Source organism: Equus quagga, chromosome 1, assembly GCF_021613505.1.
Source record: "Equus quagga isolate Etosha38 chromosome 1, UCLA_HA_Equagga_1.0, whole genome shotgun sequence".
Taxonomy (NCBI): Eukaryota; Metazoa; Chordata; class Mammalia; order Perissodactyla; family Equidae; genus Equus; species Equus quagga.
The window spans coordinates 167617104-167643849 of NC_060267.1; the positions used below are offsets into that span (position 1 = coordinate 167617104).

Below are 26746 nucleotides of genomic sequence, written 5' to 3' on the forward strand. Positions count from 1 at the left end.
ATACGAAGAATGCCACAGGACCTGATTAGGGGTCACTGTGTTCTGTTTCAGGACTCATTCACTTGGTCAGTTTCTTTGGTCTGAAACTTCAGTGTCATTTTACTTTAGAATTGATCAGATGCTGGTTGATTGACACAAATTCAATAATCTGAGGCAAATTTGTAAACCCAATGCCAAGTCTTAATTTACTGGGAGAGTGTAATAAGAAAGACTATCTTTGGGCTCCTCAGATGGTTTAACCTTCCCTAGTATGATTTGGACAAAGGAGCTAAAATATAAACTGGCTATAATGTTCTAAAAAAAAAAAAAAAGACATTATTCTTATCTAGACCCTCTAGAATCTAGAGCAGCATGGTCCAATAAAAATATAATGTGAACCTCAAACGTGAGTCTTATATGTAATTTTAAATTTTCTAGTAGCCACGTAAAGTAAAAGGCGATAGGTGAAAATTTTAGTATATTTTATTTAATCCGATATATCCAAAAACTACCATTTTAACAGTAATTAATATAGCTAGTTATCAATGAGATAGTTTACCTTCTTTCTTTTTCATATTAAGTCCTGAAATCCAGTGTGCATTTTACACTTACAGCACATCTCAATTTGAACACTAAATTTTCACAGAAAACACACCTGTATTTAGGTTAAAAATTTATATTTGAAAAAGTGGATTCACATACCCAAGTTGTTCCAAACATGCATATCACTTTTCCAATAACTGAGTGAGTGTCTATTTATAAATTTAACATTTACTTTAAAGTTAAATAAAATTTAAAATTAAATACAATTCAGTTTCTCAGTCACACTAGCCACATGTGAAGCACTCAGTAACCACATATGGCTGGCAGTGGCCACTGTAGGGAAGGAGAACAAGTCCTCTATCCCCAGGTCCTTCTGGCTGGTGTAAGAATCAAATTGAAATGAGACAGAATAACAGGAGAAAATCAAACAAAGTTGAATAACATGTATACATGGGAGAAACCCAGGAAAACTGAGTAACTCACCAGAATGGCTGGAGCCACCACCTTAAATACTATCTTCAGCTAAAGACAAAGGAGGACGTTGTGGGTAGTGGTTTGGGATGGCAGAGGGGAGGAAGACAATTTACATGGAGATGGAAATGCAAATATTTGTTAAACGAGTTTTTGCTGAGCCATATATAGGCAATGGGACCCAAGAGACGGAACTTTGATAAAAATTGGCTTGCTGGTTCCTTTCTATCACACCTATTTTACATTATGCTACAGTTATTTTATGGTATTAGCTCCTTCCTGGAACAGGCCTTCTATCTTAAATTTTTTTAGGCAGTTAGGGGGAAGGTCAAAGTTTCTTTTGGAGTCTTTTGTTCTTAAAAATAATAAAACCAAAGAGAAACATTTGGGGTGGCAAATTTTGATCCCCCACACTACCATATTAGACAGCATAGAGAGGACTGCTTTTCCCCAGCTTCCTTTCTTCATTCCCACATACTTCTTAGATTGGGAGGGAGAATCTCACTTTATAGGCATGGAACCTCAGACAGAGAGTTGATGTTTTTAAAAGGAAATTTCCATTCAAGCTGTATTAGAACCTGCCTGGCAAGGAGTTATCTATGTGGTTGATGGTACTATCTCCACCCTTGATCCCAAACGCACCCCTCATTGTCTTTCCAATAGATAAAAATGTGCCAACATTGATAATTTGCTTCCCTCGGGTTCCTCTGGTCCTATACTCCATGCTGTCTCATTTCCATTACATCAGTGCATTTCCTGGTTATAGGCTCCCCCTTTATCTTTCTCATTGTTTCAATTTCCACATTTGGCTCTAATTTCTGTTTTAATTTCATGAAGGATTCACATGTTCAAATTCCAGTTTTGTTCTTAATTAAAGTTATCTATATCAAGGTCAATGTGGTTGATTTATGTTAATTTGAATAAGAAAATTTTCCTCCTTTGCCCCTTGCTCTGGATTTCTAGAGTGAAACCTCAATCTCCTCTTTACCTGTGGAATTATCTTCTTTGAGTAAATCAAGGTTTTTCAATATAGTCACCTGTGGTCAGAACTGTTAACCTTAAAAGAACCTCTCTTTTCCCTAGACAGGAGAAATTAAGAAATAATTAGATAAGTAGTGAGTTGGAAAGTAAAGACTCCCCTTAACCTTTCCAGAATTTTTTGCCCTGCTCCTTGCTTAGATCTGAAACTTGTTTAGCACATAGTATAATAGTGACCCTATCACTTGGAGGTTATAAAGCACATAAGTTCATGAGTTCCTGTTGGGTACCTGCCACTTTCTGGGGACATCCCCGATGACAGTGTTGAAATTCACCCTCCATGTTCTGGAATATATAAAGGGAAAAGCACTTACAGAGGCTCTCTGGGTCTAGAGAATGGTGTGTTATCCTAAGGATGGGCTCTTGTCCAAGACAGTAACAAGTCCTGCCTTGGCAAGAAAGCTGGTTTGGAAATTAGGAAATATTTGACCTGTTGAGTCATTTTAAACTAATCTGAATAGGAATGCATATTGTGCCTCTTCCTCATTATCATCAGAATCAAGTCATTTTAAAGCCCTCTAGGGCTTTGTGGAATGAATATCAGTGACAGCTGGAAAACCTTGGATGCCAATCCCAGTCTATCAGCTGTGAGGGGTGTTTAGGGGGGCAGAATTTGCTACCTGAAAATGTGTCTCTTTGACTTGGTTATTTTTTTAGAACAAAAGACTCAGAAAGAAACTTTGATCTTCCCTCTAACTGCCTAAAAGAATTTTTTTTTTTTAAAGATTTTATTTTTTCCTTTTTCTCCCCAAAGCGCCCCAGTACATAGTTGTATATTTCTCATTGTGGGTTCTTCTAGTTGTGGTATGTGGGACACTGCCTCAGCGTGGTTTGATGAGCAGTGCCATGTCCGCACCCAGGATTCGAACCAACGAAACACTGGGCTGCCTGCAGCGGAGCGCGCGAACTTAACCACTCAGCCACGGGGCCAGCCCCTGCCTAAAAGAATTTAGGATAGAAGGCCTGTTCCAGGAAGGAGCTAATACCGTAGATAACTATAGTATAATATGAACTAGATGAAGTAGACAAGGAGGGACCTAGCAAGGCCCATTTTATCGAAGTCCTCTCCTTGTCTCATTGTCTCTGCAGGGCATGACAAACATTTGTTTACCAAACATTTGCTTTTCCATCTTCATGTGAATGCCTTCCTCTCCTTTGAATTCCAAAACCACTACCCCCAACATCCTCCTTTGTCTTTAGCTGAAGATGGTATTTAAGATGGTGGCTTCAGCCATTTTGGTGAGTTATTCAGTTTTCCTGGGTTTCTCCCATGTAAACTTTATGTTATTAAACTTGTTTGATTTTCTCCTGTTATTCTGTCTCATGTCAATTTAATTCTTAGACCAGCCAGAAGAACCTAGAAGGGTCGAGGAATATTTCTTCCTCCCCTACAGATGTGACATCAGGAAAACCATTGAATTGTTCTGGACCTTACTTCTCACCTGCCAAGTGAGAGCATTAGACTGTGTGGTCTCCAGGCCCATCTCAGTCATTGTGTGTCTTGATCGGCTAGTCTAATCCCACAGCTTCTTGGATGAAGAATTGAAGGCCTGCAAAATCATTTCCTGAGGTCACATAAGCAAGTGGAAGGCAGGTCTCTGGTTCTCACAGTTCTGTGCTTAGTCCACCCCAAGGAACATCATCATGCACTTAGAGGCTGAGCTTGAACCAAATGAAGACACCCAAAAGGATGACTGGTTCTCTGTTGTCCCCATAATGTCATTCATTTTGTCTGCTCATATTTTGAGGTTACTGAGCAGAAGCTCTAAAACTCCTGTGTCACCTGGTTTTTGCCTCTTTCATATAACTGGTCAGTAATTCAGCTCAGACGTCTCTATGACATAAAGTTCCACAGTGACCTCTAAATGGAAGAAAAATGTATCAGTTCTTTGCTACTGAAGATTCATGATAACAAAAAAAAACAATAGCTGGAATGCAGAGTTAAATTTGTTCAAGTATTTACCATTTAAGTAACAACTTCAATGGACAAAGCAAAGTAGAACAGAGGGTGCCAGTGAGCTGCCCTAGTTGGAGTTCCCATTGTGTGCTGGAGGCCCACTTCCAGGTGTTGGAGCAGCATCACAGGTAGGAAGCTGAGCCTTTCTTTTCTCAGGGGCCTTCACACTCCTTTAGCCTGTCATTCAGTTAAAAAGCAGGGGTTCCAAGGAAAGGAAACTTGTTGGTTACCTATTCTGTAACCAGACATGCCAAGTATTTTATATATATTGGCTCATTTAATTCTATAACTGCCCTGCAAGATAGATATTATTTCCATTTTACAGATCAATGAAAGTGTTCAGCAAAGTTATATAGCTTGCCTAGGGTCACACAGTAAGTGAATATGGATTTTATTTGGCTCTAAAATCTGATGACTTTCTATTAATTCCATAATGTCTAAGAGCAGTTGACAATATGTTGACCTCAGTGATTTCATTTTGGTTCCACTGAATGTGAGAAGGACACCTGATACCCCACTGTGGATACCAAGATAAATGGACCAAAATGAAAGGCAGTTACTATATGGAGTGACTTTCATCTATAAGCAAATGTTGTTAGTCTGCCTCTCAGAGATCCTTTGAAAATATTAAAAGCAAAAATATTAAAGAATTTTTCTTGCTAATAATAGGTTTATAAACCCACTCACTAATCGGCATCATTGATCAATGGCAAAAAGTATAATGAATCCTGAATCACATTTAGCTTTCGGCTATGGTGCTTGCTGCTTTTGGGGTGAATTACAAAGCTATCATTTTGGTTTTTAAGAAACTGTGTTGTTTGGACTGGTGGTTCTCAGTCTTTTATTCTTTGGGCACATGAGGGGATGGCGTTTGCATTCAATGTTCTTCCCATAGATATGACAACTGTTCTAGTTAACGAATACTGCACAGCAAACTTAGTGTCTTAAAGCAACAACCATATTTATTTTGCTCACAAATCTGCAATCTAGGCAGGGCTCAGTGGGGACAGTTCATCTCGGCTCCATTCGGCATCAGCTGGGTTGACTTGGAGGCTGGGGGCTGTAACCATGTGAAGCTCTGTCACTCACATATCTGGAACCTGGGCTGGGAGGAGTAGAACAGCTGGGCTCCTCTGGCATCTCAATTTCATTGTGGTCTCTCCAGCATGACAGCTTCAGGGTAGCCAGACTTCTGTGCCAGCTCATTGCTCTCAAAGCACATGACCCAAGAGAGAGAAAGTCAGGCGGAAACCTTATCTTTTATGACCCACCCTAGGAAATCACACAGCATCCCTACCCTGCATTCTGTTCACTGAAGCAGTGACAAAGGCCGCTCAGGCTCAATGGGAGTGGAAATAGATTCCATCTCTTGAAAGGGAAGTGGAAAGTTTCTGGAAGAGCATGTGGGACTGGAAATACTGCAGTGGCCATTTTTGGAAAATACAATCTGTTACATAGATGAGCTAGGCTACGGATTATATGCTGCTGCCCAAGCCAGATATATCTCTGGGCATTTCTCTCCCACCCAAGGGAGCATATTGGCTTGCAAGTGAAATATAATTTATTCCCCTATGATTTAACCCATCATAATTTACACTTCTCAAAAAAGTAAATCATCTGCAAAATTTTGGCACTCTATCTACTGTTAGAAACAAATTACTTGTAAAACACTAGTGGATCCGGCTAATGAGGTGGATAGTTGGGACTCTCCCTAACTTTTCCATCATATTTGGGCTGATACATGTTTAATGTTCCTGAATTGTCATCATATTGCTGCTTTTCTACCTTGCGTGCAGAGGTAAATAGCCGAATATTTATGTGAACAGCTTTGCATAGAAACCTTTCCATTTAAAACTAAAAAGTGAAGACAATTGCACTTAAAATTGAATGTTTCCTGAAGGGGTTTGTTTTAGCATTTTACAGCACCTGCTGCCTCCTCTTTTGGAGATGAAATGATTATTCAAGACACATTTCTCAAAGTTTACCAAATTAGTATCTTCTCTGGAGCTCTAATTGTAAAATGTGGGAATCCCGTGTCGTGGCACACAAAGACTTTACTTTTTGCATTAATAGAGCTAAATTTGTTCTAGACCTTTTTTACAACTGTAAAATATTTCATCCATATAAAAGAGAATGTGAAATTTATAGGTACAGTAAAGAACTAAACACATGAATAATCGTGTGTGCACCGTCCAAGTTGAGTGCATCATCACCTTCTGTACTGGCTAGAGGTCAAACCGTCCTGACTTCTGTGGTAACATCCCTTCCTTCCCTTTATAGTGTTACCATCTCATAGTAAAATCCTTCCTTCGTTTAGATCTTTGTACAGTGCTTTTCACTTCAGTTGAAAACGTTTTATATAAAAGGCTTGCGCATCTTTTGTTACTTATTCCTGGATATTTTATATTTTTGTTGCTGTGGTTAATGATGTTATTCTAACCGATTATTGCTGAATATAAACATGCATTTGATTTCTACATATTGATTTTGTAAAAATAAAATTTGTTAAATCTTACTAATTATAATTTATCTTTAGATTCTTTGGGGATTTCAACATAAACGTTGTAAATAACCAGTTTTGTAGCTTTTTAAAAAATGTTTTCTGTTTCTTTTTCCCCCATCTTCTTGCCATCTTTTGAGTTGATAATTCTTTTTTCTCATTCCAGTTTTTTCCCCCGTTTCTGTGAAGGTTCTGTGCCTCCTTTCTATTCCCTTAGTAGCCATTCTTGCTACCTTATTGGGCATACTTCAAAAAGTTTCTGGTTAATGAGTATGTTACCACTCATGCTCCAAAATTCAAAGACTTACCTTTCCTCAACTTTCCTATTTTTCCTCCACAATTTATACATTTTTCTTAGAGTTTTAAATAATATTTGCTTAATTTTACCCACGTGTTTACCAATATATTCCTGCATTGTTACTTTCTCCTGAGGTTTCTATTTGCAGTCATTTTCCTTTTTTCTGAAGTATGTCCTTTCGAATTTCTTTTAGTGAGTCATTTTTCAGTGGCAGACTCCAGTACTATGTATCAGTGATTCAGAGATGAATAAGACACACTCCCGTAGACTGTACGATTGCATTGTAAACCAAGTGCAAAATTAGAGCTCGGGACAAAGAGTTGAGAGCACTGAGGGGAGACTCAGTGTAGGGGTGTGGAGGGGCATCTCAGGAAAGACTGGACACATGTGAGATGTGATGCTACAGAGGCTGTGAGTGTGTTCATGGAACATTCATCAGCTCAGCAGGCTGGAGCTTAGGCGCGGGCTGGTGCCAGATGGAGCTGGAGAGGTTAGCTAGCTAGCTAGTGGGTTGTGAAGAGCCCTAAATGACAAACTGAAGGCAACAGAGTTGGGGGAGGTTTTAAGCAGGGAGTGACAGGATTAGGTGCGTTATTTACGAGTAAAATGTGTGATGCATGGAGGACCACAACAGTCACCTGGGAGGAGACTGAGTAAACCAAGGCAAAGCAAAGGCAATGAAGAGAGGAGATGCAATTTTGAAAGACGTTGACAAGGTAAGATCTTAATCGCAGATTTAAAGCAGAGAGGATTGGAGGATGAACTCCAAGGACTCTAATTTAGAACACTGGCAAGATTAAGAGCCCGGGAGGGGGGCGTGCATGATGGGGAGGGGGGGGGGGAAGATGCCACTGGAGAGAGAGAATGAATTTAGTTTATAACATAAACTATTTGACATGTTTTCAGAACAAATGGTGGGTTGGTTTTAAAAGAATCAACATTTGAGGTGTTAGGGATATCTCTGTGCTGAGAACTTGGCAACATTTTCTGATTCTATCTGGTTGTTCTGGTCCTTCTGTTTTCCTTCTTTCACTTTCCGAGTTAGAATATAGATCTCTGCTTCAGGATGCAAAGGGTCTATTTTCAGCAATAACTAAAATATAATTAATAGTTGGATTTCAGTTAAATTTTAGACCAGAAATTTGAAATGTAGAACTGCCTTCACCGCTCTTTGCAAAATTATTGCTACTGAGCAGTGGTTGCTCTTGGCTGGTGGGACCTCTTGTTTTGGGTCTGTTTTTGTCTTAGCATTTATTGTTCACGGGCTGGCAGATGTGACCCAGAGTGTCTAAGAGCATCTGGTAAGAGAGGAGAGAAAGGAGAAAAGGAAGACCGGCAGAGCAAAGGAAGAGGGGAGGGAAAAAAATCCTCCATTTAATTAAAAAAGTATTTGCAGGGCTTATGCCTCCTACCTGCTGTTTTTAGCCAGCAAGATCAGATTCTCCCCTGGAGACAGCCGCCTGGCCTGTGAGCCCAGACAAGGCCTTTCTTTTCGATGCGTGAGTCATCATGGTGATTCAGTGACTGTTCTTCACTCACATGTAATCATTGCAGTGGGCACTGCTGAGAGTTGAGAGGAGCGTCTCCCGGCCAGGGTGTGAAGTAGCCTTGACAGCAGGTGCGGTGTGTCAGCCTGAAATGTGAGCAGCTCCTTGCCTTCTACCTGGTGCCCGTGGAGTGCCCTGGACTCAGGCATGCAGAGGATCCCATCACATCCAGGCCTTTCTTGACAGAGGTGGGAGCTGGCCAGGTAGTTTGTGGGGAGGGTGGGGCCGGGGGGGTGTCGGGGATCACGTACCCTAAAATGTTCTATTTAGGGAGCTGTACTCTATCTGGCAACATCGTGATCTGAAATAACTCCTAGCCTTTTTATGTTGTTGGTGGCTGACCTATGGAATCCTGCTGTGTGGATCATGCTACTGTTAAGATCTCTGATCTTGTAGAAGCGTCTCAGGGAAAAGTGTGAAGTAAAAGTTAATTATTTCGTGCTGGCCAAAAAAGTAGGATTTGAGTTGTTAAATTACAGAGTGAGTCCTATAATATTTGTTGTTGTCAGAAATTACAATTAGGACAAGAAGATGTATTCCAGTATCTGCATAGAGACAAGTTTATTATTGTTAACACCTGCCTCTGGACAGCATTGTAAGGCAGAAAGTGAGGGGCAGTTGGTGACATGTGTAAACGCATATAAACAATGCTGGGTGTTTTACTTAAATTATCTCGATTAAAAATTATTTAATCGATTGTGCAGTTAAGGAAACTCAGAAAAGCTCAAAAACGAAGGAAACTGTCCAAGGTCACTGAGCAGGTACATGGTGGCTACAGTTCAAACCCAGGTATAATTGGTGACAAAATCCATACCACACTGCCTCAGACGTGTTTCAGTATTTGTTTTTTCCCATTTGAGAGAACAGACGTGGTTTCTGTGATGAATTGGTCTCACCCAGGTGTTTTCCCTTGATAGAGACATCATCCTTCTAAGCCTGCCCCAGGTTTGAGCCTTGTATCCCAAGATGCTGTCTTCAAGTTAAAAAAGAAGGAAAAAACTGAAGAAGGGGTTCACTCCACTGAGTGAGTAGGACAACAAGCCAGCCCTACTGCATTCTTTGCTTTGTACTCTTTGTTGAATACTTGTTAGGCTAAAATATTCAAATTTCTGGCTGTCCTTATCACAAGGACAGATTACACAAGGTTCTGAGCAGCAAGATGTCAGCTGTATAAATACTGAGATTTGTTCCTTATTTTTCCTAGTGATTTAAAACTGACTGAATGCCAAGGATGAGCCAAATGTCAAGCCAACAAGAAAGACAGGAACAGATAAAGGTTGTCTTGGGAGCCGGTTTCCTTGGCACCAACCTGAAATAACTTCTTGCATTCCACCAAGCTTGGGGAAAACAGTCTGTAATTCGTATGGAGTGTTCTGCTGTCTCCCAGAGAGCTTATAATCACTTGCATGAACAGCAGTATTTATAATAAGAGGGCTTGAGGACATGCATGGATAGCCTTTTATTATAGAAAGGAGCTGTGTTGTAAAAACAAAAATGTTAATACTTAGAAGTTTTGGATGTCAGTTGGAACTGAAGCTTATATCTGTGTCCTGGCCACTTTCCCTGGGAATGATAGGTACTTAACCAAAAGAGTATCTTTAACATAGCTTGTCACCCACAAAATGTGTAAAATGAAAAACTAGAACCAGAAGTCTGGAGTTATGAAAAAGTAGAGCAGAATGTAAGAGGATCAGTTAAGAGCAATGACCATAGGTGGCCTTTCATGGGACAGGTGTGATCCACTCTCCAGTGTAGAGTTTATCACCTTTACGAGCACCCACAAGGAGTGACTTCCTGAAAAGCCCGTATTATTCTCTCTTCCTTCAAAAGAATTCTCAGGGGAATAAGGAGTAAAACAAAGAGAAGGAAGACTAAATGTAGAACAAAGATAGATTGAGGAAGATCTTTATGTATATCTGGTACAGGCAATCCAAACTTAACCAATTTGCAGGTAAATGAATTCTGGCAAAGCCCCTTAGAAATCCGTGTTCTTAAACTGCTCAGAGACCTTGGTTTTCCCATCTGTGTAATAAAGGAGATAACATAGGTGGTCTGTAATGTGTGATTTGTGACCGTAGTGGGTAGAGATAAATGAGTTGAGTTATCATTTGATGTGCTAGACATGCAATGACTAAGGGAAAATCCATCCAAGGACAAGTAGCAAGTAGCTCATTAGAGCCTGGTCTGGTCTTTCCTGTGCGTGCACAGATTCCAGACCACCAGAGATAAGGGAGATCTTAGCCAGCCTCTCTGGTTATTTCTTTTTTTTTTTTTTAAAGATTGGCACCTGGGCTAAGAACTGTTGCCAGTCTTTTTTTTTTTTTTTTTTCTGCTTTATCTCCCCAACCCCGCCCCCGTGCATAGTTGTATAGCCTCGGCCACAGAGCCAGCCCCTCTCTGGTTATTTCTTTCCTTGGATCTCCCTATTAAATTTCTGGCTGGTCTCCCATTTTGTTCTTGTCCCAAACAGTATCCAGACCTCAGGCTACCCGTAACGTTAGCCTTTCCTGATGGTTTGCCACTGAGATCGTTGTTGTTTCTGTTGGTGCCCCAGGCAGGAACTTTTTATGCTCTGCTCCAAATAAAGTCGGCCCCCTGCAGCAGGGCAGTAGAACTGCCAATTCCCACAGCCTTCCCCATCTGCTGGGGCTGCAGTAGAACTTTCCAGGTAATGGAGCTGAGATGGGTGGGAGCAAGGGATAGGCGTGGCCCTTGGCTAAAATGCCACGGACTCCCGCTGTTCTTCCTAAGATGCAGTAGGTTTTCTGGAATAAATCATTCTCAATTTGTTGTATGCCTTTGGTCAATATCCAGAATCTTTAAATGGTTGTTTTCAGCAAATTTGTACAGGTTTATCATTGCTTTTGGGGGAAAAGATTTGCTGAGCTCCTCACTCAGTCATTCCAGAAATCCCATCTCTTCTTCATGTATTTATAAAATTTTCTTCAAAACCTATTTTACAATTCTCTGATTTCAAGTTAGTGCATGGACATGATAGTTGTAAACATCTGCATCCCTTCAGTTATCTCCTGTGCTCCTTGCAGGCGCAGCTTACCATGACTTGGCTCTAAATCATGCTGATTTAATGCAAGCACTCAGCTATGTATATTCCCTCAGGATCTGTTGGTGACTTGGAAGAGCGTATCAATAGGCACTGTCCTGTGAATGGTAGAATATCTGTGAATTTTGTAATTCAGAGGCTGGGTTGATTAGAAAGAATATTATTTGCTGGGCAACTTTTTACTTTAATAACTCTGACATATTTACAAGTTTTTTGTTTTTGAGAGAAAAGTCTGAGCAGAATATAGTTAAGGGAGGGTAAAGAGTCTGTTAAAAACATTCTCACAAAATAGAAATTAAGTACAAAATGGATTGCTGTGGGCTCAATCTATTCTTTTCATCTGTCACCTTCCATTTTCTGGACTACATAAGAAGTCTTGAGACTTAGTCACATTTATGTGATGAAATGAAATCTGAGCATGGGCCAGCAACTTATTATAATTCATTTATTTTATTTTCTACAATCACTCTATATTGTACTATTAAAATTTAAAGAAATAATTTGCGTATGTCAGATGCAGCTTTCCCCTGGGCCATGTTGAGCTCCAGCTGAGCAGTAAAACAGGCTGTGCAGGCCACAGTGGACTAGGCTAGAGGTACTGGCTGTAGGGCTTCACTCCTCAAGGATCCAGCTTACCGAGTCACAGTGGTGCTGTTCAGATCTTTTATGACTATAAATTATTTAAAATAAAGGTTAGGCAAGCCCCAGTGGCCTAGAGGTTAAGTTTGGTTGCTCTGATTGATGGCCCGGGTTTGATTCCTGGGTGCAGACCTATACCACTTCTCTGTCAGTGGCCATGCTGTGATGGCAGCTCACATACAAAATAGAGGAAGATTGGCAACAGATGTTAGCTCAGGGCAAACCTTCCTCAGCAAAAAAGTAAATAAGTAAATAAAGGTTCATATCCTACCTTCTAAGGGGAGGCGTTGGTATCCAGTAGAACCTTGAAGCCAGGTAGTCTAAGCTGTTGAGGGAAGCTGGCACAGACCTCTCTACTGGTCAGGCTGGCTCCAGAGCTCTGGTGCCATCAGGACCTTTGTGGCTGAAATAGGTCCACAGCCAGTGACTGGGATACTGGGAGCAGAGCCCATCCCCTGGACAGCTGAGCCTGCTGTGACTCAGAGGTAGAGGAGGACCTGAATTACAGGGTTGAACTGGAACCCACTTAGAAATCTAATGCTAAACCTCATTCATGGGAACTGGACAAGTCTGACAGGGTAGTGTGAGAGAATTACAGCAAGGTAGGCAGGAGTCCATCCTGGTCACCTTAGATACCTTAGATACATCTGGGCAAGAGCAACAAAATCAACTTCAGACCCTAACTGCCCTCGGGACAGGCTGCTAATATCCAGATAAGTAATCTGGGCTGAGCCTGCTGGCAAAGGCCTTCAGAGCCTATGGCAGGGCTGAGGTGGGAGACAGGGACTGACCTATATGGTTGTCTTCTCAATGCTCAGGAGATGTCATTGTCTTTGTTCATAGTGAGAATTGAACAATCAGTGCTGCTGGTGCCACTAAGGGTGACACTAATACCACAAGGCTGAAATAGTCTAAAGACAAGATATACCCTCTTGTTTTCATGATTATTATCGCTGGTAATAAAAAGAAGGGAACTCATGTTAGTGGATAAGACCCTGGAATGTAAGTTAAGACTTAGTGCTTGGCTTATTGAGATTAGAAGAAAAAGCATGCACTGGAATGAATCTTATTTTTCCACTGTCCTGGACACGGTTGGGCATGGTTTCTCAACCTTGGTACAGGGTGGTAAAGGATTATTGTGGACCAGGTAATTCTTTGTTATGGGAGAGGAGGAAGGGCATGTTGTCCTGTGCATTGTAGGATGTTTAGCAGCATCTCTGTTCTCCACTCTCTAGATGCCGGTAGTACCCCACCTTCCCAGTTGTGACAACCAAAAATATCTACAGACATTGCCAAATGTCTCCTGGCGACAAAATTGTCCCCAGTTGAGACTCACTGCTGAAAGGACACAAGCCTGTGTAAAACATGGCTCTTATTCTCAAGGAATTCACAGTCCAAGTGGATGGACACCAAATATGCACGGGTAATGTGGTAAAAGTTATGTTTGGAATGGTGTACTTCTCAGCATATGTAGGAAAGAGTGAAAAACAGGTGGGATTGGCTGACGTGAGGAAAGGTGCTGAAGAGGAGCCAGCAGTGGAAGTAGCATTTAAGGATGAACAGCATCGAACATGTGTAGAGCGATGGGGAGGATTATGTGTCAGGGGACTGTGAGAACATTGCTCAGAGTGGGCGTGTGTGCTGGGAAGTGGAGGGAGGGAGGTTGGGCCGGGGAGCTGCTGCCCCGAAGCAGAGTCCCATAGCCCATATTTCCCTGCTCCCTAAAAATCATATCCTGGGCGTGAAGTTAGTTCTAGAAACCAGGCTATACGTGTATTCAGTGTGATTCTGTTCTCTCCTCATGTGATTAAATATGCTAATAACTGCCAGTACCGTAAACTCACAGCCCATGCCCCCTCTTTAGGAATTATACCTGATAAGATCATTAATGAAGTATAATTATAGCTAACACTTACTGTTTTCGCCATGTCCCAGGCACCGTTCTAAGTGCTTTACACATGTCAATTCCTTTATTTTCACAACAGCTCTGGTGGTAATGTGTTGTCATTTTCTCGATTTTACATATGAGGAAACTGAGGCACAGAGAAATTATACATTGAAAACGCCTAAGGTTATACAGCTAATAAGTGGCATAAACAGGATTTGGGTCCAGATGATCTGGCCCCAGAGTCTTTGCTTTTAATCCATCCTGTACTGCCTCTCTACCCATGCTGATAAATTGTCCTGTGTGGCAGAAATTGCAAAAAGCTGCATAGAAAAATAAACAAGCGTCTGGCACTGAAAGAGTTACTAGTTTATACCCAGAGCCTCTGGCCTCTTGGAAATCCAAAATGTCCCTGAGGCATTGGCTTGTCTTCTTGTCTTCTGGGAGTTTATATTCCAGGGCTGATTAAAGAGAAGCTCAGCATTTAGAATTAATGTCACAAACTACTTGGATATGTTAACAGTACTGGAAGCCTCTCTTGCTTTAAGTCTGAATCCTTTTCAGTTGGATCTTTTGAATTTGTCTCATTTCTAGATTTTATACACTAATATATTCAGGTCATACTTCCCATGATATTAAAGTACATTATATTCATCTAGAGCTGTTAAAACTTTATATTGCATTTATAGTGCATTTTCAGTTGCATTATTTATTTTTATTCTTGTAACAGCTCTGGAAGCCACACTGCTATGAGGCAGAACAGTTTGCATCCATCTTTTCATTCCTTTACCTGTTATTGTTGGCTTGTGTGGTAACAAAATGTTGTAATCATTTTCCAGATGAAGAAACAGGTACCAAGAGATGAAACCGATTACCCAAGGAGGCAGAAGCAGGGTTTAGGTGTGGGATGCCCCTGGGTAGACCCTAAATGTACTGCGCTGTACTGGGGAGGGAGGCCAGGCAGCCTCCCTACTCGGAGACCCCGTACTCTGCCTCCACCAGGAGGGTGCCCTGCCCACCCTGGCGTATGTCTTCTCTGCCCTTGCTCCTTGCTTTTCCCTGGCCTGCACTGCTCTCTGCAAGGGAGAGGAGTGTGTTAGATACTGGCCAAGATCCTGGGCCACTTTGGAGCCTGGCTTTTCTCACCTATAAAAGATAATCATTATGACCTGCTACCACCTGCTGAGAAGGTTTTCTTCAAAGAAACTCAATTAGTGACCATTTCAGTATTTTCCCCTCTCAGTCTGGCCTAAGACTTGCCTGTTTTGGGTAATCTTTCTTTGATCAAAACCTTTCTCTGATTAGAAACTACCCTACTGAGGATGTGTGAATGAATCCTTTGGTGCTGGGTGAAAGTGGGAGATATCAGGATGTTTACTTTAATGTACATACGGAAATACAGATATCTGTGTGAACATAGGTTAATATTACATGGGTGTATTTTCTGGCTCTGCCCCCTGAGAGGACCTAGAAACAGTAACACTCTGGAGCAGTGAGCACACCCAGTGCCCAGATGTCAGTTTCTAAATATCATTTTCCTATAAAATGAACCAGTGTGCCTTGGAGAAATGGCTGATTCTAGGGTGAGGAGAGGAAATTACAAGATGAACCTAGAGCATCTTTTAGCACCAGAAAGTAAGGACATGCTTAAGAAGAAAAATGAGAACATGTTAAAAAGGACACAGAAGCTAATCTAAAAGAACCTCCAATGGCCAAAGCTGGAGCAATTTTAGCCACAAAATAAATCAATATAGTAGTATAGTATTGTATTACAATACAAAGAATAAAATAAATATAAGTGATACCATGTTAATATAAATAAATGAGGAGAAGGAATATATATTCCTTATAGAAGAATTCCAATTATTAAATATAGAAGAGATGAGGGAAATAGAATATCATCATTAGAACACCACAGTAAGTTGCTGTAAGATCCATCGATGACTGCTAAGATTAGGGCAAAACTTTGAGAAACTGTATATTTGCATACATGCAAAGTATCTCTCCCAAAATACTTGTTACTGTGATGGTTTTAACACATGTTGACAAATTCTTTGAGACGTCTTCCTTCAGTAAGTAAAGCTTAATTCCTCTCCCCTTGAGTGTGGGTTGGAGTTAGAGTCTCACTTGCAATGAGTGGAGACTGGGAGGGAACAGTAGTGACTTTACAGTGGAGAAGCCAGGCAGATACCAGCTTAATCAGGTGAGCAAGGTGAACACCACCGCTAAGAAGTCATGTTGACCGTTTACAGCCTGATAGGATGCAATGAGAATAATACTTCACTTCTGTGATATTCTTCCCCCAAATCCACAACCCAGAATCAAAGAGCATTCTACAAAATGCCTGACCACTACTTTTCAAAAGTGTCAAGGTCATGAAAGAGTGAAGACGAGGAAAGACTGAGACACTGTAGTGCATTGAAGGAGACTAAGGCGACATGACAACTGAATGCAATGTGGGATTCTGGATTGCAGCCAGGAAGAGAAAAAGTATGTAGGGGAGGAAAAATTCTTACTTACCCTCTTAGGGTCTCTGGCTGGGCTTAGGAATTACACTGACGTGAGACTGTTGGCGGGAGAAAAGCATACGAGTTTTATTAAATTTTTGGATGTACATGGGAGCCTTCACAAGAGAATGAAGACCTGAAGACGTGACCAGAGCAGAAAGCTTTTATACCTTTTAGACAAAGAAATGATAAGATTTGTGAGGAAATGACAAGACAAAGGGGTTTGGGCTAGGGGCAGTAACTTGTGGGGAAGTGATGAGAAATATGGGGTGGGAGAGAACTAGTGGAAGATGTGAGTTATTTTAGTAAGTTTGTTTGTGCAGACCCATTTCAGTATCGATTCCCAATCTCGTGATGAGGATTTTCTCTTCCTGGTACAAGGCGGGGTCCTTTCTCATGGGAAATTTTCTGGTTTGTTTTCAAGTAGAGAAGGGGAGGTCACAGAGCCCTTCCTGCATCTCCTGTTTCTCGAGTGCCTTCAGCTCAAATAATCAATATTCCAAAGCAGCATATTTTGGGGTGGCATGTCCCAAACTCCTTCAAGGACATTAGTGAAAAAAATCAGAAATTCAAATGAAGTTGTAGTTTAGTTAATATTGTTCCAATGTTAATTTCTTAGTTTATAATTATACCATGGTTATGTAAGATGTTAGCATTGGAGGAAGCTGGGTGGATGATATACAGGAACTCGGCACTATCTTTGCAACTCTGTTATACGTTTAAAGTTATTTCAAAATAAAAAGTTAAAAAAATTTCTCCTACATTTTTCTTGCTTTGCATTTCTTCAGCACTTGCGTTTACAGACTGCACAGTCCACTTATATCTTAATTAGGAGCAACAGTCCACTTATATCTTGATTAGAAATTATGCCTTTTCAAATTTGGTATGTTGCCCTAGTTTTTATATAAGCACTACCCAAAAAAAGTTTTTTTGTAACCTTCTCGGTTCCAAATATAGTTCTCTTAAAATATATTCTTCTTTAATGAAAGGATAAACAAATGAACGGAAACTGATTGAGAAAACTGGAAAATTACTGAAATATACCAAATATCCGCTGTATGCAGACTTGTTAGTTGGTTGTCTTTTTTTAGGGTATTTCTCAACCATGCTTTCCTTTGAGGGTGAGTTAAGCTCTTTGGTAGGAGATTTTTAAGCAAATGGTACCATTTTCTCAGCTTTGCTCATATAGTAAACCGTAGAACAATGTCCTCCAGGACTGGGTCTTAGAAAGATGGGGGCTATAGTTTATATGTATTATTTTGCTACAGATAAAAACAGAATCTAGGGGGGCCAGCCCAGTGGTGTGGTGGTGAAGTTCGAGTGCCCCGCTTCAGCGGCCTAGGGTTCACAGGTCTAGATCCCAGACGTGGACCTGGCACCGCTCATCAAGCCATGCTGTGGTGGCATCCCACATATAAAATAGAGGAAGACTGGCACAGATGTGAGCTCAATGGCAGTCTTCCTCAGGCAAAAAGAGAAAGATTGGCAACAGATGTTAGCTCAGGGCCAGTCTTCCTTACACGCACACACACAAAAATAGAATCTAACATGTGCCTATGTTTTCTTAATTTTAAAAGTGCTCAGGGTCTTTTAAGTTAAGGTTAGCAGAAGCCGTTAACATGGCCTGTTTGAATTCCTAGCCAGATGTTTATAAGCTAGCCAGGTTGTAAAGCTCAACCTCATATGTAATGTAATTAAATTGTGCTGGTGGGATGTACATTACCTGAAAAGTTTATGACTACTACTTTAGTTTTCCAGGAATCTTTAAAAGCAATAATTAAAGTCTGTATAATAGCTGTTTTTCTTGGGGCAATTGAGTAATGCATAGGATGACTTTGGAGCTAGAGCCTAGTTTTGTTGAGGTGGTGGTATTGTTCTTTTGTTTCTAGGGACTTTAATTTTTTTAAAAAATTATCTTCTGTGAGGATACTGCTCGTATCATATGATTGTGCTTTTAATTAGATGATGCTAACACTGGAAAAAGTCCTGAGGTTTCATTTAAAGGTCTTCTATGCATTCAAGATATAAATCTCCCTTATTAACAGGGCTCCATCACAGTATTTCTTATATTACATTCCTGATGAAGATCATTCAAGAGAGCTCCTCAGCTTTCAAATATATTAGTAAAGTTAAAAATTCCTTTAACTCAGTTTGTATAATAAGAGAAGAAAAATCTCTAAACCAGTCAAATTAGGTAGACTTCACTCTCTGATATTATTACTCCAGAGAAGAATAACCAACAGGAACTTGGATTTTAGGCCTTGCTCAGCCTTCAGCACCCACAGGCCCTCCAAGAAGACAGTTCACCTTTCTTAACCTTTGTTTCTTTACATGAAAAGTGAGAGGGGTTAGAATACATGATCTTTAAAGTCCCTTCTAGATCAAGAACGTGACCGACTGATACCTTTTTAATTTTAACAAAGGTATTATTTTATACCAAAATATACCACCTTTCAGTGGTTATGAAATGTCTGTAGTTGTTTCTAGAGTGGAGTGGGGTTAGGTGACATGTCTGTGAGGCGAGGTGGTCTGACGGTGCAGGTGATCACCTTCCAGCAGATGCCGAGATGACAAGAGGCCATAGTTCAAGAACACTTGCACCCTCCTCCTCAGCACCCTTTAATGCCTCCTCCGCACTCTTAGAATAAAGCTAAACACCTTCGCTTGGCTTATACAGCCTTCATAGTCTGGCCCCCGTTTACCTCTCTTGACCTAATTATCCCAGCCCAGCTGCATCTATAATGAATTTCTCTCCATTTCTTTCTCTTGCCATGTCCTCCGTCTTCCTGGCCTGTGTACCTGATACTCCTTCTTCCCAGAACACTTTCTAGTGCTTCTTCACCTCTTCTATTTCATCATCGTTACTTCCAGGAAGTCTTTCCTGAACCCCCTCTGGGTCTGAGAAAGAGCACCTTGCTTGGCGCTCCTGTAGCCTCAGTCCTCTTTTATCGTTAGCACTTAGTCTGCTGCATTGTCTGTGGCTGCTAATTTTCTGTTGTCCTCTTCAGACTCTAAGCCCGAGAACAGGAAACATGTTTATCTTGTCTGAATCCCTAGCACCTAACACAGTTTCTGGCACCAAGATGGTCAGTAAATACTGTTGAATGCGTGGATGAATGATGAATGAACAAATGAATGAATGAACAAATGAGCAATATTAAAGCTCAACTAGATTACTGAGGAGACTTTCCAAAGTCCACTCCAGAGATATTCAGTGGGAAAAGTACCATAAAAATCAAATTACAGTGTTCTTTATAGGGTCATTTATCACTTACATTTTAAGAAGAGTCTAATGGAAACTTGGGTGGGAGGATTATTGGCATTAAACCCAGGATTTTAAGCAGTGAAAATAAATAACAGTAACAAAGAACCTATTACACTGCAACCAAACTAGTCTTTATAGTTTGAGTTAATTAAATGAAGTATTTGAGTGACAGATCTTACTTTCTTTTGCATTTATATTCGAATAGAAATAGAGCAATTATATAGCAGTTCCTACATTTTTTTAGTTGCAGATTGTCATTAAATTTTGTGGTGTCTTCTCACTTTAAGTAGAGGTTTATTTATTTAACCAGAGCATCTGGGTATCTTGAGTGCCTCACACATCAGTTGTCTCTTTTAGTGCTAGTGGCAGAGTAGAACAGGGACTGGGTAAGAGAATGGGGAGTTGAATGTCGTGGTAGATGCCCACCAGAGTAGACCAGATGCTATCGTATGTATCTGAGTTGACCTGCACAAACAGTGATAATGTACTTGGTTGTTGGAGACTTCCATTGCCCGAAACAGCATCTGACTTCTCAACTCCATGGGCAAGCTTTGTTAGTTGCGTGAGTACGTCCAAGATGCCAGTAGAGCATTCATTTTAATCACTCTCAAGTCACACTTCAGATACAAGAGACAGAAGAAGGGACTTGGCTCTCCATTCACAGTGCCTTTGAAGAACAGCATTGGTTGCTAAGGAACAGCAATAACAGATTCTGTGCAAACAATTGGTCTGCTGGGAATTCGCATTACTGTTTCAATCAGGCAATGTCTCCCCAGAAGGAGGCAATGTCTCTTTTGTTTCTCAATGTTATGGCAACATGCTGACTTTGGTTCGCTTCATCTATTTTGGTTAAGAGGTGTCTCGGGTGAATCTTTATAGGGGCAGAAGAGAAGCTAGGATGGTACACCTGTTCTCTGAATGCTGATTTGATTCTGGAAAGAGAATAAAAAGAGGACATTCACCTTTGCGGTTGTTTTGGAAATTGCCACCATCTATTTGAGTAATGCCCTTGTCACATGGCTCCTCTATATCCCCCCTGGGTTACAAGGGTCATGATTTCTATTTCACAGACAAAGAAATTCAGTGGCTTACTTTGGAGGAATGAGAATTTAACTGTCAGAGCCTGGAAACTTGCAGGAATTTCTGCTCTCATTACCTGGAAAAACACTTTTAAGCTGTTTTCTGAAATGCCCTTATCTAAACCTTTTAAAAGAGAACCAATTCAAGTTATTTCTCTATAAAGTACATTGGAACACAGCAAGTGTGTCCGTTAGCTCTTAAAATTAGTGTAGTGTAGCAGTTAAGGGCAACTTAATTAAAAAACAGCTGACAATATCATTAAGCTGGTGAGCAAAATAGAACTAATTTCAGACTGGAGTCCTACCTCTAGGCTGCAAAGAGCTTTGATTTAATATTTGGGCTTGCTTCCTTTTGTATTCAGGACAGAATTTAACAGTGATGGGCGTTGTGTTCTGTGTACTTAAATGGATAGATTTTCAGAAGAAATGAAAACTAACCAAAGTAAATCAACTTTGTTTCATGCAGAATCAAGTAGACAGCTTCTGTATTGTGTCAAACACCATTCTAAACAAGGTGTTCTTACTACACATAAAATTACCATCAGGAGACCTAGATCCCATCTTGGCTCCATCATAAACTGTGATCCCAGGCAGATCCCTTGAATTTCTCTGGAGCAGTTGGATTCCAAAGTCCCTTCCAGCCCTAATATTTAATCATATGTTAATATCCAAGCTCAGCTAGCTCAAGTGGAAGCAATTCAAAGGAAAGTAATAACTAACATTTAGTGACTGCCTACCATGTATTAAGCATATTCTAAGTGTTTTTTGCATCATCTCATTTAATCCCCACAACTCTATGAAATAAGTACCGTTATTATCCCACTTTTACAAGTGAGGAAATTGAGGAGAGTTAAGTAGCATGTTGTGTGCAGAAAGGGAACCGCCGAGGACTGGACCACGGGGCTCAGGGAGTTGAAAAAAGATGTGCGGAGCCGATGGCCAGTGTAGACATGCTTTATTCTCTTCAGCTGGCAGGGGGGAGGGAGCCCCGTGGCTTCTCCTGTGGCTGCTTTTATATGACTTTTACACAAAAGTGGCACACGGCCAGTGCAAGTTACATAAGATATGTTTGCATACACGGTTTGGCACATGCGCTGTCTGCAGCAGACATGCTGAGTCGTGTCTGCCCAGAAACTGCTCTGGTCTAATTGCCCATAGTGCCTCCATTTTCCCTTCACATGTCTTGGGTGAGTTTCAGAATGTGGTTGTATTAAGGAAGATTAGACTAGTTATTGGAGAACTGCTTTTGCCGTTGTCACCTCTGCTTTTATTCAGACTCGGTGCTAATGAAGCACTTGGTTTTTGATTCTTCCAATCTTGCCCCGTATGCAAGAGCACTGCATTCATTCCAGTGTTTTCAGAAGGAATTCTGCCTGTGGGGATCTATGGAAATAACATTATGATGGCAAAATTACTTTTAGTGAATTCACAAAGAGGAACTTTGTGTCGAAACAAAGGCAAACGGAAATTTGTGCAAATCTGTAGAAGCTGTTGGAAGAATGATGCAGTGTCAGTAATGCGTGGTGTAATTTGATATGATGAAAAAAGGCACATGCGTGTCAAGTCTCACACCTGTGAAACCTTGTACTGTAAAGGCAGGTGGCATCTGGAGGACATCTCCAAATGCAGCAGCCATAAGTTCTCCCTAACAGTAAAGTGCGTAGTTGCCTTAATTTATCTGGTTGGCATCTTTCTCCTGAGATGTTCAAAGCACTGCCTTGGTGTTCAGAAAATTGTGATTCTGTAGGTGTTTTACAAGTCAACTAGGACACACTTAGAAACATACTGCCTTTTATGATTCTCAAGTGGCTGAGATGCTTTGGAGAACGCAAAGAACTATATGACTGTGTCCTCAGGAAACACATAATTTAGAGATACAGTACATGTATAATATACATGAAGAGATGAGTAATGTCAGATAATGTGTTTAATGAATAGCACAAATAAACAGCAAATCGGAAGGTACTGTAAATTATGGGTCCAAAGATTTTACCTCAATAGCTTTTTAACTAAAAGATTAGGATTTGGAGTTCCAAAAACTATTTCTGTAAGTCACTGAATCTCTCCGAGCTTTGGTTATTTCATTTGTACATAGGATGCTGATAGAACCCAAGCTGTAAGGGTAGAGTAGAAATCAAATGAGATAATGAATGTGAAAGAGCTTCGCACAGTCTTAGATAATGTTGTCATTTGAGAGAGCAATTAATGATGTTCACTGAAATGTCCAGCTCGGTGCCTTCCAGACATTTGGTGGAATTATATTGCCTTACCCTCTTTGAATTTAGATATGTCCATGTAACTTACTCTGGCCAATGAAGTGTGAGCCCAAGTGGACATTTGTCACTTCCAGGTGGAAACTGTAACAGTCTGTGTGTGATTCATTACTTTCCCACTTCTTGCTCTGACACTGTGTTTGTGAACACATTCTTGGGCCTTAATCAGCCTGCAGTCCTTTGAGTGGCCATGATGAGCAAAGTCCCCAGCCGACCAATATTGAACATAGAGTATGAACAAGAAATAAATGTCTGTCATGTTAAGTAATAAGATTTGGGGTTGTTTGTCACTGCACCGTAAACTCCTAGCACACTCTGACTAGAATGTGTATCATTCATCCTTAATATTACTTGAGTCCCTGTATGTTCAGGTTTTAGGTATCTACAAACTAAGAATAGAACTGGGCTTTTCTGTCTATTTCTATTTTTCACAATGAACTTAATTTGAAGGAAAAAGTTATTGGTCAGGACAAAATTTCTATTTCGTCATAACAATATTTGGAAGAGTGGTTGAAAAATAACGACAAGTTACCTTTATTGTATATATTTCTTTAAAAAAAACGTAGTCTGTAGCTATTACAACAAAATAACACCTGGGTTTTATTTTAGGCAAAATAAACTCTTACTCAAGTTTCAAGTTCTTACTCTACTCGATATACTTTTCTCACGTAGAGAAAATTGGACCCATTTTAGACCATATGAACATAGGCATGTGCTTGAGAGCCATGCGAGGAATGGCATTTTGAATAAGAATACTTTTAAAAACTCCAGGATGACAAATCCTCTTGGATGTTGCTTAAGACAGACCTACTTGTTTTGAACTTTCTTCTGCATTAAAGAATAAAGTATAAGCATCCAGTATTGTAGTCACTAATCCTGAGGGTCTGAGCCATCGATTAGAATGGGGATTCAAATGTGGCCCATGGAATATAGCTTTCTCTAGGTGCATGTGAGTTGGTAAATGAGGTCCCCTCTGTCCTTGGGTCGATGATTAGCTCATCCTTGGGTGGTATGGGTCTGTTGGAAGGCCAGTTGGTGCCAGCACTAGAGGCAGTGACATGGGCCTTTTGAGTATTTAGTCTCTTTAGACTGAACAGATTAACCCATCTTTTGGGAGCAAATCCTGTGTACCACATGCCAGGTACTGGAGTAGTCATTTTCAAATGGGTTATCTCCTTTAATCCTTTCAACAATCCTGTGAGTCTTGTCAACTCTCTTTATAGATTAAAACAAAAACAAATGCAAAAAACTAAGTTGAGTTCTGTTCTCCATATTTATGTCTGTTGTACCTTGTATCTTAGAGATTAGTTAGATGTGAAGTAGGTTGGCCTAAGGAAGCAGAATTTTTAGGTTTTTTTAACATCAAAAAAATGACACATTTTTCATAGGTAATTAAAAAATGCTGAAGAATTAATAGAGAAATTGCCCATAGTTCAACCATGCTTGGTGAGCTGTTGTTGGTGCTTGTTGGCAAGCCACCGCTTCCTAAGCCCAAGTATGTGCAGTGTGCGTGGAAGGAAATGAGAGAGAGCACTGTCCCTCTTCCAGTAATAATTGGAGAACTGAGTGTCTCAAGAATGAGGGGCAGGAGAATTAATTCAGTAAATAGGCAGTCGTGAGAGATGCTCTCCCAGGGCTAGTGTCCCTGGTTACTCTCTCCTATTGGCCTTTCCCACAGCTGGCTAATGTCAACCAGCTAATCAAGGCTTGTGAGAAGTTGACTAACACAGCTGAGTAGAGCTCAGCCCATAGATGTGTTTACCAGGCTATAAAATCCACCAGCCTTTCCCATACAAGGAGAGCGTTACAGTCATGTTGTGTCTGTGGGAGCATGCGATGAATCACCTGGAAAAGGACAACAAAAATGCCAGCTTTCCATAAACACAAGGAGAAAACTCATTTCTCCCCAGATTGCATTCATTTTCTCCCCAGATCTTCACTTGTGACATCCCACTGTTTCTGATAGATTGTCCTCTATGATTTTGTTCTATTTAAACCAGGTGCTTCACATGTCACTGATAGTACCGGTTGACAATTATGAGTAGGAACTCATCACTATGACATCTTTTGTGGTTTTCCACCTGTAAATTAGTTTTTATTCTAGTTTTCTTAATTAAGTTAGGTAAATCCCCACAGTCCGTTTTCCTGGCATTTAGATATTTTAAAGCGTTTATGCACTCATGCAGTTCTCTCAGTTCTCCTTGGCTGCATTTATCCGTCCTCTAAATGGTTATTTTATTTTCCTCCATCTGCTCAAGGGGATCCACCCCTTTGACTACTTAATCTTTGAGGGTTCTTGTACTTTACTTGGCATATATCTGGTATAATTCTTTTCCAAGAGTAGAACCACAAGTTTACATTCAGTTTTAAGAAACCCACAATGATGATGGTGACGACATGGTGATAATTAACACTTACAAAGCTCTAACTCTGGGCTAGAGACCATTCCACATGTTCTCGTTAACAACAACCCTATGAGTGGGTACTGTTGTTATCCCCATTTTATGATGATGAAACTGAGTCACAGGTTAAATAACTTACCCGAGGTCATGCTGCAAATAGTGACAGAGCTGGGATTCAGACCCAGGCAGTGTGGCTCTAAGGCCTCTTTCCTTTAACTGCTACTCTGTACCCTTTTGTTCTGCTCCCACTTTTCATTTTTTTCTGAATTCTTCCTCAATCTTTGTGAAGTCTCCGTTTTGTTCTATTTTAAGAGGATCCCACAAAGATACAGAGAGAATGTAATGGTTTTGCTCCTGATATCACTACAAGTAAGAAAGCATGGGGAGAACCAGGAATCAGACAGACAACTCCTGATGCACAGTCACCTTCCTTATTGATAGCTGTCAAGAACTCCATGATGTCCTGTGGTGTGCTGATGACGGGGCTGGCTGCTTTCTGGCCAACCTGAGGCAGAAGGCATCCTCCAGGACAGGTGGGCTTGCCTTGGGGCCCTCTTCAGCTCAGGTAGGTCACTCAGCTTCAGGTTAAAGTCCTCCACCTGGTAAATGTCTAACGTGCAGGGAGATCACAGTGATGGCTGCCTGGGCTCAGGAGTTCCCAGCACTCCATGAGGAAGGAGAAGCTGGTTCTGGAAAGTGAAGCTGGTGGGAGTAGAGAAACTGATACCATTCAATGGAATCATGAGGAAACAACAACTGTGTTTGCTTGGTTAGTGGGTTCGGACGCTAGATTGTGTGTGGTTCCAGTTCTCAAACCATAGCCACACCTGAAGAGTTGGACTTGGGTCTCAAACAAAACTCCATTTTCATGCTAGATTGTTTCTGCAGTCTTAGCAAACAAGAAAGCATTTTGCTTAGTGGTTTAGTATCTTTTCACTTTCATTATCCAAATCCTTGGCACTTAGATGGTGAAAGGTTGTAGTTACCGACCATCTTGCAGTGCCTGTGGATGCGGGAGAAAAGAATGAGCAGCTTTAAGTCAGGTAGCATTCCAGATCTCCCCTCCCCCACTGTCCAGCTTTGTGATATAATGCAAAGGACCTCTGTTAGAAACCTAAAGCTTTAACAGATATAGCTCCATGTATGATACATGAAATCATCTGTCTTCTGTACTCTCCATTCAGATGTTCTTTGACTTTGCAATAAATACTTTGAAAGAATACTCAGATCCTTTTTAAGGCTAGAATTGAATTTAGGGAGCACCCTGTCTTGCAGAAACAAAGGTCTAGCGAGCTCAAGAGG

At 40.7% G+C, this 26746-nt stretch overlaps 1 protein-coding gene across 5 annotated transcripts in view; it reads left to right on the forward strand.

The window, feature by feature from the left end:
- Positions 1 to 26746, forward strand: part of TMEM108 (transmembrane protein 108) — a 326361-nt gene that overhangs the window by 100768 nt on the left and 198847 nt on the right. The window contains exon 1 of one of the 5 annotated variants that reach the window (XM_046641532.1): positions 8341 to 8536. The exons of 3 other annotated variants lie outside the window; for them this stretch is intronic. The gene's annotated coding sequence lies outside the window, so the exon portion shown is untranslated. Of the gene's footprint in view, positions 1 to 8340; positions 8537 to 25990; positions 26010 to 26746 lie in introns of those variants that run through there. One more of the 5 variants, XM_046641535.1, reaches the window with a different exon arrangement.